Genomic DNA, 12,488 nt, shown 5'->3' with positions numbered 1-12,488 from the left:
CAAAATCTGGGAATCCTGATCTAGCTCTGCATTTGTAAATCTTTTAGGGTAGGGGCGTTAGGGAAGAAAGTGAGATAATTTAAAAATTAATTATTTTGGCACAGGAAACGGTAGGTTTTCTCGAGAGGAAAGGTAACTAGATTGTTGCCTATAATCTCAGGTACTTGGGAGGCAAAGATTGGGAGGAACCTGGTTTGGTTCAAGGCCAACCTGGGCAAAAAATAAGTGAGACCCCATCTCAAAAAATAAGCCAGGATGATGGCACATACCTGTGATCCCAGCTAAGCAGGAGGTCATAGAGATAGGATTGTAGTCTGCCTGAAACAAAAATAACTAAAGCCAAAAATAACTAAAAGCCAGAAAGGGCTGGGGCATGGCTCAAGTGGTAGAGAACCTCCCTAGTAAGCATGAGGCCTTAAGTTCAAACCCCAGTACTGCCAAAATAAACAAAAACCACATGTAACTAGTGGCTAGCAATATTAGATAGCACAGCTCTATAATTTCCTACATATTTCTTTTATAGGTCCATAATTCTAAATTAGATATTAAACAATGGTTTTGACAAATGTAATATATTACTTGGTAAAGATGTGAGTAAGGTATGGAAGACAGAATTTTTGGTGGTGATTAGGTTTCATTGGTATCACAGTTTCTATATAAAGAGTTATATCTTAGTTTTCAATTTATGCTCTACCAAAAAGGCATTTTCTAGAGGCTACTTGAAATTATAAAGCATAGTTAGTGCTATATTCAAGATTTACTAAAAATATTTAAGAGCCAGTATTTTTGGTATATAGAGTGCAATAGATTCTACAACCTAATAATGTCTAACTACAATGGTGGCTTAAAGTATGTTGGTGCTCTGGTATGAATGTTTGTTTTTCTCTAAAATTCATATGTTGAAACTTAACCACCGATGTGATGGTATTAGAAGGTAGGGCTGAGAGGTGATTAGGTCATTAGGGGGTTGGTACCCTAATAAAAGAGATTCCAGAAACCTGACTTCTCTCTTCCATGCTATGAGGACAGGTGAGAAAGCACCATTTATGAACTAGGACATGGTTCTCTCACCAGATGCTGAATCTCCCAGTACCTTGACTTCAGCCCTCTCAGTCCCCAGAACTGTGAGGAATAAATTTATGTTGTTTATAAGCTACTGAGCCTATGGTACTTTGTTGTAGTAGCCAGAATGGAATGGACTAATGCAGTTCGTCAGGAGCTTGTATTGAACCAGGGCTGGTCTTAATGTTAAAATGATTTACATTTAAATTTCTGACGTGATATATTACTTAGTAAATTTAATACATCTTAGGTATCAGCTCACTGATTCCTTATTAAAAGAAGGTAGGGAACCATTTGTACAGCCTATCTAGCAGTTTCTTCTGGTTATTACTGGTACTAAGCTATAATGAAACAATAGCTGGCAAATATTGCTTTCTGCCATTTATCAAGTCAAGGTATGAACTGTTTCTTATTTTGTTTTGTACTCGATGGGTATCAATAAACCTAATGATTACCATCACAGTGAATTCATTCCAATTAGGGAAGGCTGTTATTGTCTAGATTCCTCTTGAACTGCTTCCCAGTTCTTTCTCTATCTCTCATTTTACAAAAATTACAATACTGTGTTTTGGATGCCTTCCATCTCCTGGAACTATGTTTGTTACTAAGGGATTATGTAAACTTATTATTTGACATGTGAATACGCTTCTTTTATTTTGAGTCATATTAGTTGGGAAACAGTATATATAAAAAAAACATTATTGGACAAGCAGGCTTGAGATGATACATCTAAGTTTCCATTTCAGTTTTCTTTATCTGCAGAAATGGGTTATTACTTGCCAGTAGCTTTGTAGAAATGCTGAGAAATTTCATAAGAAAGTTGCCAGATTCAAGTAGACTAGGTTATATAGTAGTCACTAGGAACACACATCATTTATTTATATAGAAAATAACTATTTGTAAATATCACAATGTACCCTAGTACAATAATCATAAAAGTAAAATATATAAAAAAGAAAACCATAATTAATGTTGGTGATACTAGTAAGCCAAAATGTTTCCGTAAAATGACATGTAGGCAGACAAAAAATCTGTGGTCTTTCCAAGTGCCAAACTTGCATTTATGGGGCTATTTGCACAATGGGAAGAGCTGGTGAGACTAATGCACTAGGTAAAATATATTGTGTCACCATGATTTCTACCAGAGATAACAGATACTACCAGCTAAGCCCTGGAAGAGAAACTTTCTAGAGGCAACGGCATGGCAGATGAAGTTGGGCTGTTGTATAATAGTTAAGGATTGAGCCAGAGGAAAACATTTTATTTGAAAAATTTCCATATATCCAATCTTGGTTTCTTTTAGTTTATTTGGCTCTATTTTTGACAACCTGAGAGTGTAATACACTGGAGTTATCCAGTATTTAATCCTCAATGTACTATTCTCTTGTCAGTGATCAATTATTGCACTCTTAATTCACAGTAATGCTCTGATTTATGTGGAAAGTAACCCAAACTTCTTTTTCATAAGGAACATAAATTGCGGCTTTAATTACACTATAGTTTTTATACATTTCAAATTTGTCAGGTCCCTGTAGGTAAGGTCTAAGCTTTAGTCATCATGTCAATGATCACCTACTTTCTTAACCTCATATCCATCTGCTGATAAGGTTTGTTGACTCTACTTTCTTTCTACTTCTCCAATCTATCCATTTTACTCAGCCCTGTGACCACCCCTCATCCCCAACTTAGATTATTGAAATGTGTTTCTTACCTAGTTGCTTAACTGCTCTAATTGTCTACAGTGTGGACAAAGTGATTTCTCTCATGCTCTGAAACTCTCCAATAGTGCCTCCAAAATGTTAACATATAAAAATGATGTAAGAGGCCTTTTCTGATGGTTCCTAGGCCTGCTACTCAACTCAGCACTGCCTCTATATTATTTTATGCTCCAGTTGCAATGAGCTCTTTGTAGTACCTCCAAAGTGTCACACTCTTTAAGTTACATATTGCTCCTTTGCTAAAGTATCCAGCCCTATCCACCTTTACCACACCCCTTCACTCACTCTCTCCCATTTTGCTTATTAACATTACCTTTCAAAATAGCAAGAAACTGTCCTTACTCTCTAGTTTTGCCCTTTAATGCATCTTCAGTCTACCTTTATCATAGAACCGGCTCAAGCCTGTAATCCCAGGTACTCAGGAGGCAGAGATCAGGAGGATTTGGTCTGAGGCCAGCCCAGGCAACTAGTTCACAAGATCATATCTCGAAAATACGCAACATGTAAAATCAAGGGGTTGGTGGAGTAGCTCAAGTGGTAGAATGCCTGCCTAGCAAGTGTGAGGCCCTGAATTCAAACTCCAGTACCATCCCCCACAAAAAAGCCCCAAATGGCCAGAGCTGGAAAACTTGAGCAACAAAATGAATTAAGCAGTATTAAGTTATATTTATACTATATAAATAAATGAATGAGGAGAACAGACAAATCTATGCAGAATAATTCCAAGTAATTTATGTGAATACTTTTTTCTCAAGGAGATAGAGCATAACTCATTTGTTAAATGTGGGCTGTGAATAGTGACCTTCTTCTGACAGCATGGGAAGCATGGAAGTTGGGTAGTAGTGGTGGCAGAAGAACTCTGTAGTACAGAAACCTGATACACACTATTTTAATCATGTGATCAAGGTCAACATCAACAGTGATTAATCATGTCAGTAGTATGTGCTTTTGAAATGATATGGTTAAAATGGCACTTTACTCCTATAATCTTCTCAAAACCCATGTAAATAAACCCAGTCTAATAAAAAGACTGGATAAATCCCAACAGAGGTGTATTCTACAAAATAAAAAAGCAGTGCTTTTTAAAACTGCCAGTCATCAAAAGTGTATTATTAAAAATCAGTGACTGGGTAGTGAGAAGGCAGATGTGAAAAAAGCAGACCAAACAGATTTCAAAAATGTCAAAATATGGAGAACAACTTCTATGTATACATCTTATCTGAAAAGGGCTTCAGTGTTGGGTATGGTGGAGCACACCTATAATCCCAGCACAGGGAGGCAGAAGCAGGAGGACTGCAAGTTCAAGGCTAGCCTGGACTATATATGTTAGTGAGTGAGTGCAAGACCAGTCTGGGCTACATACTCTTCTCTCAAAAAACAACAACAAAAAAAAAGGTGGAGTGGGGGGAGATGTTTAAGTTACTTAAGGATTGAGAGGCAATATGGTCTTATCTTAAAATAATTACAATTAGGGTTCATGAAAATAGTTTTTTATGAAATCATCCATATGGTAAAAAAGTAAAACACCTATAGAAGAGCTGTGACAATTAAGCTCCTTAAGGACAGCAATGGTAAACCTTTGTTATTTTAATACAGAATATGAGGAAGGTAATTTTTCTCCTGGACTCTTACTGCTGAGAATCTATGAGAATATACCAAAGATTTCTACTTTTCTTCACTATGAAAGATGCCCTTAAAACAAGGGAGTTACCCATTCATCTAACTTGTCAACAACTTATGGAATGTATACTATGTATCAGGCATTTTTCTAAGTGTTGAGGAGTATAGTGAAAGGATAGCTTTGCTCTCTCTTATTTTCTAGTTGGGGAAGAAGACACATAAAGAGGCCAATCAACCAACAGTGACAGTGATAAGTGCCACGCAGAAAGGAAAGACAGGGTGATGGAATAGAGAATGACTATGCAACTTTTATCAGTTTGAGTAGTCAGGAAGTTTTTCTACAGAGGGGAAATTTAAGCTAATATCTGTTTTGGAGGCCCAGAAATGACACTTCAGTAGTAATGAGCAAATCTAGGGCTCATATCTTATTTTTTAAATGCCACTTTCCACTTAAAAGAACCAGTGTTCATTAGAGAAGTGGCTGACTCAGGACTGGGAAAAGAAGCATAACATGAGCCTGGAACATCTTGCAATTCCGAAAAGTGTGTGTTTATAGAACAATGAGGGCATGCCAAAATAACACGGGAACCAGCTTGAAAAGACTCCTATTAGCCAAAGCTAAAGCTAGCTTAAACAATAAAATATAATGCTAATGAATTATAAGCACTAAATACAGTGAGCAAACAAATAATTGGGAAAAAAAAGGGAAAACTTGTGTTTATGATAGATGGCAATTTAACAAATGTAGGAAGAGGGAGGGAATTAGAAAACCACCATTTGGAAAATACCAAAATAAGTGAGAAAATAATATGAAGAGAGTAAGAGAAAAGGATAAGGCAATTGTAAAATGTAAGCATTTGGGGAACTGAGTGAAGGGTAGGAAAATTGTTTATTATTATTCTTGCATCTTTTCTGAGAGTTTGAAATTATGTCTAAATAAAAAATTAACAGGAAGAAAAGAAATTTTGCTATGAAGTAGAACAGAGAAATAGGGGCAGTGGATGATGACTGGAGGGGAATGTGAGGTTGAGTTTTAACAATTTTTGGATAGGAGATCCTAGAGGATGCTTCTTGTATGATGACAGGAAATGAAGGTGTAATTGCAGAAACAAAATCCCTCAGGAGAGTGGGGTTGGGATCCAAAGCACCAAAGGGAGATTGGAACTTCGCACATTGCAACCCAAGGAAAGGCTATGGATTTGATCCCAGCTGTGAGGGAATGATGGTAGAATGGTAGTTTTTTGGTGGAAAGAGTAAAGTCTTTTTCTGACTAATTCTTTATGCCCAGTGAAGCAGGGTGGATTTAGAACTTTGAAGTTGAAATGAGAAGATTTAAAAGAGTTTTGAAGGTTTCAGAGCAAGGGAATAGAATTGCCATGCAGGGCTGAGGGCCCATTTGAATTAAAGCAGCTGGGTCTTTTTGAGTGCTAAGGAAGGAAAGAGAGAGTACAGACAAAAGATAAGTATTTTATAAGGACATAACTATGATGAATCATGGAATCTAAACAAAGTAAGGGACTACAACTAGTGTTTTTGGTGAGATTTATTAGTATCTAAATCCAGGCCTCAAACACTAGGTGAATGGTGGGGACACATAAGTAACTTCAACATGGCCTTTGCCTTTCATAGCATTTACAATCTAGTAAGAGACACAAACAAATAAAAAGATAATTTCTCTGGAGTGCACTACTTGAAAGTAACCATACAGGGCATAGAAGGAGGATGCATTAACTGCTTAAAGGAGAGGAACTTCAGGGATGTTTTCTAGAGGAGGCAACTTTGGAACTGAAGGATAAACATCAGTTATAAATGCTTGTGCTTAAAGGGGGAAGGAAGAAAGGCATTCTAGGCAATACTGGGCAAATGTGAAAAATAATGAAACACCACTGGTGCAGCTATAAGCATCAATATTTCAAAGGAGGGGTATAAAATTTAAATTGGTTTTGATTTGCATTTCCTTTATGTTCAGGGATGGTGAGCATTTTTTCATGTGGACTTCTTCCTGTGAAAAAGTTCTGTTTAGTTCAGCTGACCACTTCTTTATTGTTTCATTAATTTTTGGGAAGTTTAGTTTTTTGAGCTCCCTGTATATTCTGGTTATCAGTCCTTTGTCTGATATATAGCTAGCAAATATTTTCTCCCACTCTATGGGTGGACTCATCAATTTAGAGACCATTTCTTTTGTTGTACAGAAGCTTTTTAATTTCATGTAGTCCCATTTGTCCATCTTTTCTCTTAGTTGCTGAGCTGCTGGGATTCTACTGAGGAAGTCCTTGCCTACACCTATTGCTTCCAGAGTATTCACTGCTCTTTTGTGAACTAACTGCAAGATTTCGGGTCTGATACTAAAGTCCTTAATCCACTTTGAGTTGATAGTAATAGAGTAACATGCAGGGATCTAGTTTCAGTTTTCTGCAGGCATATAACCACTTTTCCCAGCAACATTTGTTGAACAGGCTGTTTGTTCTGTCATATGTTTTTGGTTCACCATCCCGGGCCATAAAGGAAATGCAAATCAAAACCCACTAAGATTCCGCCTCACTCCTGTTAAAATAGCTAGCATCAGGACCACCACCAACAAATGTGGGAAGGAACCCTCATGCACTGCTGGTGGGAATGTAAGCTAGTACAACCACACTGGAAAACAATATGGAGGCTTCTTAAAAAATTAAACATAGATCTGCCACATGATCCAGCAATACCACTCCTAGGGATATACCTGAAGGAATGGGACTCAGGTTATTACAAAGGCACCTGCACACCTACATTTACTGCAGCACTATTCACAACAGCCACACTATGGAAGCAGCCAAGATACCCCACTACTGACGAATGGATTAAGAAAATGTGGTATTTATGCACAATGGAATTTTATTCAGCCACAAAGAAGAATGAAATTTTGTCATTTGCAAGTAAATGGATAGAACTGGAGAACATCATCTTACGCGAAGTTAGCCAGGCTCAGAAGGCAAAAAATTGCATGTTCTCCCTCATGTGCGGATTATAGACCTAGAACAAATGCAGTAGTATTACTGGACATGGGTCAAACATCAAGTGGAGAACGCACACGGGAGGAACAGGGAAAGGGAAGGAAACCTAAAATTTGAATGTGGTTGATGTGCTCACTGTAGAGGAGTGAATACAGTAATCTTAAACTGGCAGAGGCCACTATGGGAAGGTGACTGGGAAGTAGTGAAGAAGTCTAGTAGAGATGAACCAATGTGGGTTGTAATACACAAGTGCATGGAAGCAACACTAGGAATCTCTCTGTATACTATCTTTATCTCAAACTAGCAAATATACTATGTCTTTCTTATCTCTTATGTTTCTCTTCATCTCTTCAACAAAACCATAGAACAAGAGGCTGTTCTGCCTGGAAGGGGACGGGGGTTGGGAGGAGTGGGGAAGTGGCCCAAACAATACACATGTAAGTAAATGTAGAAATGATAAAATAAAAGAAAGGAAAAAAAAAACCCTTCTGGGTTCCAGGCAGGAAAAAAAAAAAAATTTAAATTGACAAGGCTGGAGATGATGATGGGTGCCGGATCATAGAAGTTCACATTTGCCATCTTGAAGAGCTGTAAAGGTGACAGGAGCCACAAAGAGTTTTAAATAGTGTGGATGACTGATTGTGGTTTAAAAAAACTGCTCACAGAAGCAATGTGAAGAGGCTGAACTAATGGCGGAGAGATTAAATTGGGACATGCTTTAATAGACTGCTTGTTCAGCAAGAGGAGTCAGACATTTTTGTAACAGAAATAAAGCTGTACATGCAATTATACTACAGAGCAAACATTAATGAATAAAACCAAATACAGTTATATTTTTCTCATGCAAAGAAGAAAAAACAAAACAAAACAAAAAAACCCCACGTTTTTTTGCATATGTCCCAATCTCCCCACTTTTTGGAGTGGAAAATGAATAAGGCTCATACATAAATTGCTTGGGGGTTTTAGAAAAGACATGGATTATGGATGCTGGCACTTATGCAGATTACTGGTACTGTTGGCCAGGGAACTGATAAATAAGGCTTTTAAATTTACTAAAAAAATGAGTTATACTGTATGCACTGTTAGTGAAAGAAACATCAGTAAACACACAAAGGACTGAGATCATGGCTCAAAGTAGTAGAGTGTTTGCCTAATAAACACAAGGTGTTGAGTTCAATCCCCAGTATTACCAACGAATGAATGAATGAACAAACAAACAATTAAATAAATAAACACATGAAGACTTGATCTCTCATCTTAGGTTGCTAAGTAATAAGAAAAATAATTTTGGTTCAGTTACTAAGTAGAGAATAACTACAAAATATTAATATGCTGCTTTGAGCTTAAAAATCAGGATACACTCTTTAGGCAAAGCACAATTTAAGAGCAGGTATATAAGCTGCTTTGATAGGGGAACACGTTATAAAATAATTTCATGTGTATATGGAATTCCCTTCCCTTCCCTTCCTTTTCCTTCCTTCCTTCCTTTTCTTTTCTTGTAGCACTGAGGTTTGAACTCAGGGTTTTGCACCTGCTAGTCAGGTGGTCTACCACTTGAGTCACACCCCCAGCCCCAAAATTTCTTAAATTACCAATCAATATTCATTCAGCAAGCACTTATGTGCACAGATTTGATAACAATGTTCACAGTAGCAAATCTTTTCAGCATAGCCTCACTTATGCTGAAAAAGTATTTTTTTTTGAAGACCCTAACTAAGGTCAACAAATATTTCTGTAAATGGACAGTTAGTAAATATTTTTAGTTTTCCAGGTCATGCAGTCTGCTGCAACTACTAAACTCTGCAGCCACAGAAAACATGTAAATGAATGGGCTCATCTTTGTTTCAATAAATTTATTTTATAAAAACAAGGCAACAGGGTTGGGCATGCCTGTAATACTAGCTACTCAAGAGGCAGAGATCAGGAAGATGGCGGTTCAACAAAGCCAGTCCAGGGAAGACAGTTTGTAAGACCCTACCTTGAAAATACCCAACACAGAAAACAGGGCTGGCAGAGTGGCTCAAGTGGTAGAGTGCCTGCCTAGCAAGTAGGAAGCCCTGAGTTCAAACCCCAGTGCCACCAAAAAAAGAAAAAAAGCAACAGGCTATATTTAGCTCAGAGGACATGGTTGTAAATTGTCTAAAACAACACATGTAAATTTTTGTTTTTATTTTACATTAGAAATTTACTCAAAAGAACTGTAAAATACTGGGTCAGAACATAAGAGGATAATCAAAATTATACCAGAAAATATTAAGAAACCTCCTATAAAGTTTTTTTCCCTCTATCAATTTTCCCCATAGAAAGAATAAAGGCTACATACATAGATAGGAGATGTCATAATAAGATTTAGTTTTAGAAAAAAACTTTTTTCTTCTTTTAATTTTCCAAGCAGATTGCTTCCTATCAACTTCAAAAGTGACTGAGTCAGGAACCAAAAGAGAAGACAATTTGAAGGAGAAGATGGTAAGTTTACTTTTGGATAAATTGATTAGAGACTCTGGCTGGGTTTTCACATGCAAATATCCCCATCAAGCAACCTCTAAAGCAAAACTCATTCTCTAACTACTAAAACAAAAATGAATTCATCTCACTGGTGCTCATCACTTTAAATGCTGGGATATTAAAACACTGTGGGTCCAACTAATCTATTTCCAAGATCCTAACAAAGCAGAACCAACTACTTTGGTTTTATAGTCCAAACTCAGATTTAGTTAGTAAATGAACAATTCAAACATCTAACACTGCCCATTTTATCAATGATCAGCTTTTGAGAGGTCTTATCTCTTTTAAGTTAGAAAGCCTGTAAGATTTTACATTTAAATTTAGTACTTTCTCATTCTGCTATAGAAAAAAGAATATTAAGTGTATTTGGAAAGAAAGTTTGTATTTCCTTTACCCTAAACTTGAGAAAAATGTTTTAAATTACTTATAATTTTTTCTGAGATGGAAGTTAAAGCCTAAACTTTTCTTTTTACTTCAGTCTTTTCCTATTCAATTTGGAAAGTTTTATGACAGAAGTAGTACTACTAGTAGTAACAATAATGACAACAGTAATAATGCCTAGCAGTTTATTGTATCTCTTAACAGGCCAGGTACTGAACTACATGCTCTGTGTGGACGGCAACTCTATGAAGAACCACAGTTGAGAGTAAAGTAACTTTCGTCAAAGTCACACAGAGGTTAATAAGTGAAAGCTGGTTTTACAACCAAGTTTGAGTAACTTCAAATTTCGTATTTCCAGACACTAGTTAGGTGCCTTAAATATATTTTAAATAAATACTTTGAGCAAGAGAATTCACAAATTAAAACATTTGAGAGTTATTTTATTCTCTCTTATCTTAAATCTCTGGCTACAAATTGTTTGTGGTTAAACATTTTCTTGCTTTTAGCTTCCTTTGTGTGTTAGAATACATTTTGGACTATTAAGCGTGGTATTCATGTCTCAGCTTTCTTACCAGCCACATCATTTCCACTGTACTCTGCTAAAACTGTGAGCTCAGCCACAAAGGTCTTTCATCCTTGGTACATGTGCATTTCTGAGACCAAGGGAATAAATTCATTCCCCTCTCTGCTTCTGAAATTTCTCTCCATGCCTATGGCTCAGCTGAAGTGATACCTCTTTTACCAATTTTCCTCTCCTCTGTGCTACTAGAGCCCCTATACCTTTATTTTGGCTTTTATGACCCCTCACCTTTTCAGAAGAAATAGCCCCATGAGTTCAATGTAACTGCTTCTGGGGAGAGGAGCTGCAGGAGACTGCCATTTTTCACTTTAAGTCTTACATCACTATTTGACTTTTAAATTTATGTATACGTAAAAGTTTGATAAAATAAAAAAAATCAGGTACTCTAGAAGAACACTCTCTTTTATATAGCACCAGAGTAATTTTTTTGTATTATATTTCTATAAGTAAAGGCTCTCATAGGTGAAAAGAGCTCTAGATATCTAATACCATTTTTTACTTTCTGAATATAATAATAATAACGAAGAGAACCTGATGATTTATTTTCTCAAATCATTTCTTCTCTCCTGTTGTTTTATTACTCCATATCAATGGATCCAACAAGTGTTCTAAACAAACCACATTCTAATACTAATGAGAAGTGGTTAGGTTTACTGGCACATGGAAATACCATCTCACTTATTTTTCTGCCAATCTAACTACATTAACACATCTAGAGAACTGTGCTTGATTACATTCTATTGCCTAGAATTCCTTTATTGACTATGCAGTTAGCATTCTTCACTCATGTTTTTTTGGTTGACTAACCCATGTATCATACAGAGGAGGAAATGAGTCCCAGTTAGTTTATGTATGTTGGAGCTACCCATTTGGGCTTCAAGCTCTTCATGAAATAGATTTAAAATATGCTTGCTCTTGCTTTATTGTCTCTCTGTAAAGATTTTAAAAGCTTTTCTCAAGATAGACATCAAGTATATATAAGGTATTCTCGAATTTCTGATTAAATATCTTCCCTATAGTTATTCCTCCTAGTCACTGAGACACTTAAATAGTTACAGGCTTTGGGAATGGATAAAGAGCTTACAAAAAATGACACAACTAAATGGGAGTGTAACAAGGAACTAAACAGGATAAAGTATCACATATTTGTTCTAAGAAAGTAGTCTTAAGAAAGCAAGACTCTTTTTTTTCCTGGTTTAACAATAATATCAACCACACTGTAGAGCTAATACTGAGATGAACTAACAAATACTAACAAATCCTTTGTTTTCCTAAATAAATGGGTTGGTCACAATTTTGCTTTAAAAATTAATGTACTATGAATTACATATTGCCTATTGTCTGTCACATCCATCAAATAAACTATGCCTTTTCTTTTTGGCAGTGCAGATAAAAAATAGGGGCCTTAAGCATGCAGGCATCAATGCTACCACTGAGCTACACTTCCAGCCTTATATTCTTTTTTTGTGTGTGTGTGTGTTACTGCGGTTTGAACCTAGGGCCTTGCACTTACTAGGCAGGCTCTATCATTTCAGCCATTTTGCCAGTCTTATTCTTTTTAATATGAACTGTTCTTACTTCATAAAAAGATGTCAAAAATGCAGAAACTTCCAGAAATATGATCAGAGAAGA

The 12,488-nt window shown here is 36.4% G+C and overlaps 2 protein-coding genes across 5 annotated transcripts in view; one reads left to right on the top strand and one right to left on the bottom strand.

Moving 5' to 3' along the window:
- LOC109688497 (B cell receptor associated protein 29) overlaps window positions 1-12,488 on the bottom strand; it is a 38,759-nt gene that overhangs the window by 5,918 nt on the left and 20,353 nt on the right. The gene's annotated exons all lie outside the window — the stretch shown is intronic.
- The window catches only part of Cog5 (component of oligomeric golgi complex 5), a 330,870-nt gene continuing 328,185 nt past the window's right edge, over window positions 9,804-12,488 (top strand). The window contains exon 1 of the mRNA XM_074064981.1: window positions 9,804-9,856. The gene's annotated coding sequence lies outside the window, so the exon portion shown is untranslated. The remainder of the gene's footprint in view (window positions 9,857-12,488) is intronic.

This window comes from Castor canadensis, chromosome 2 (genome assembly GCF_047511655.1).
Source record: "Castor canadensis chromosome 2, mCasCan1.hap1v2, whole genome shotgun sequence".
Taxonomy (NCBI): Eukaryota; Metazoa; Chordata; class Mammalia; order Rodentia; family Castoridae; genus Castor; species Castor canadensis.
The sequence above is the reverse complement of the archived record's forward strand: the minus strand, read 5'-3'. Positions and strand labels throughout refer to the sequence as shown.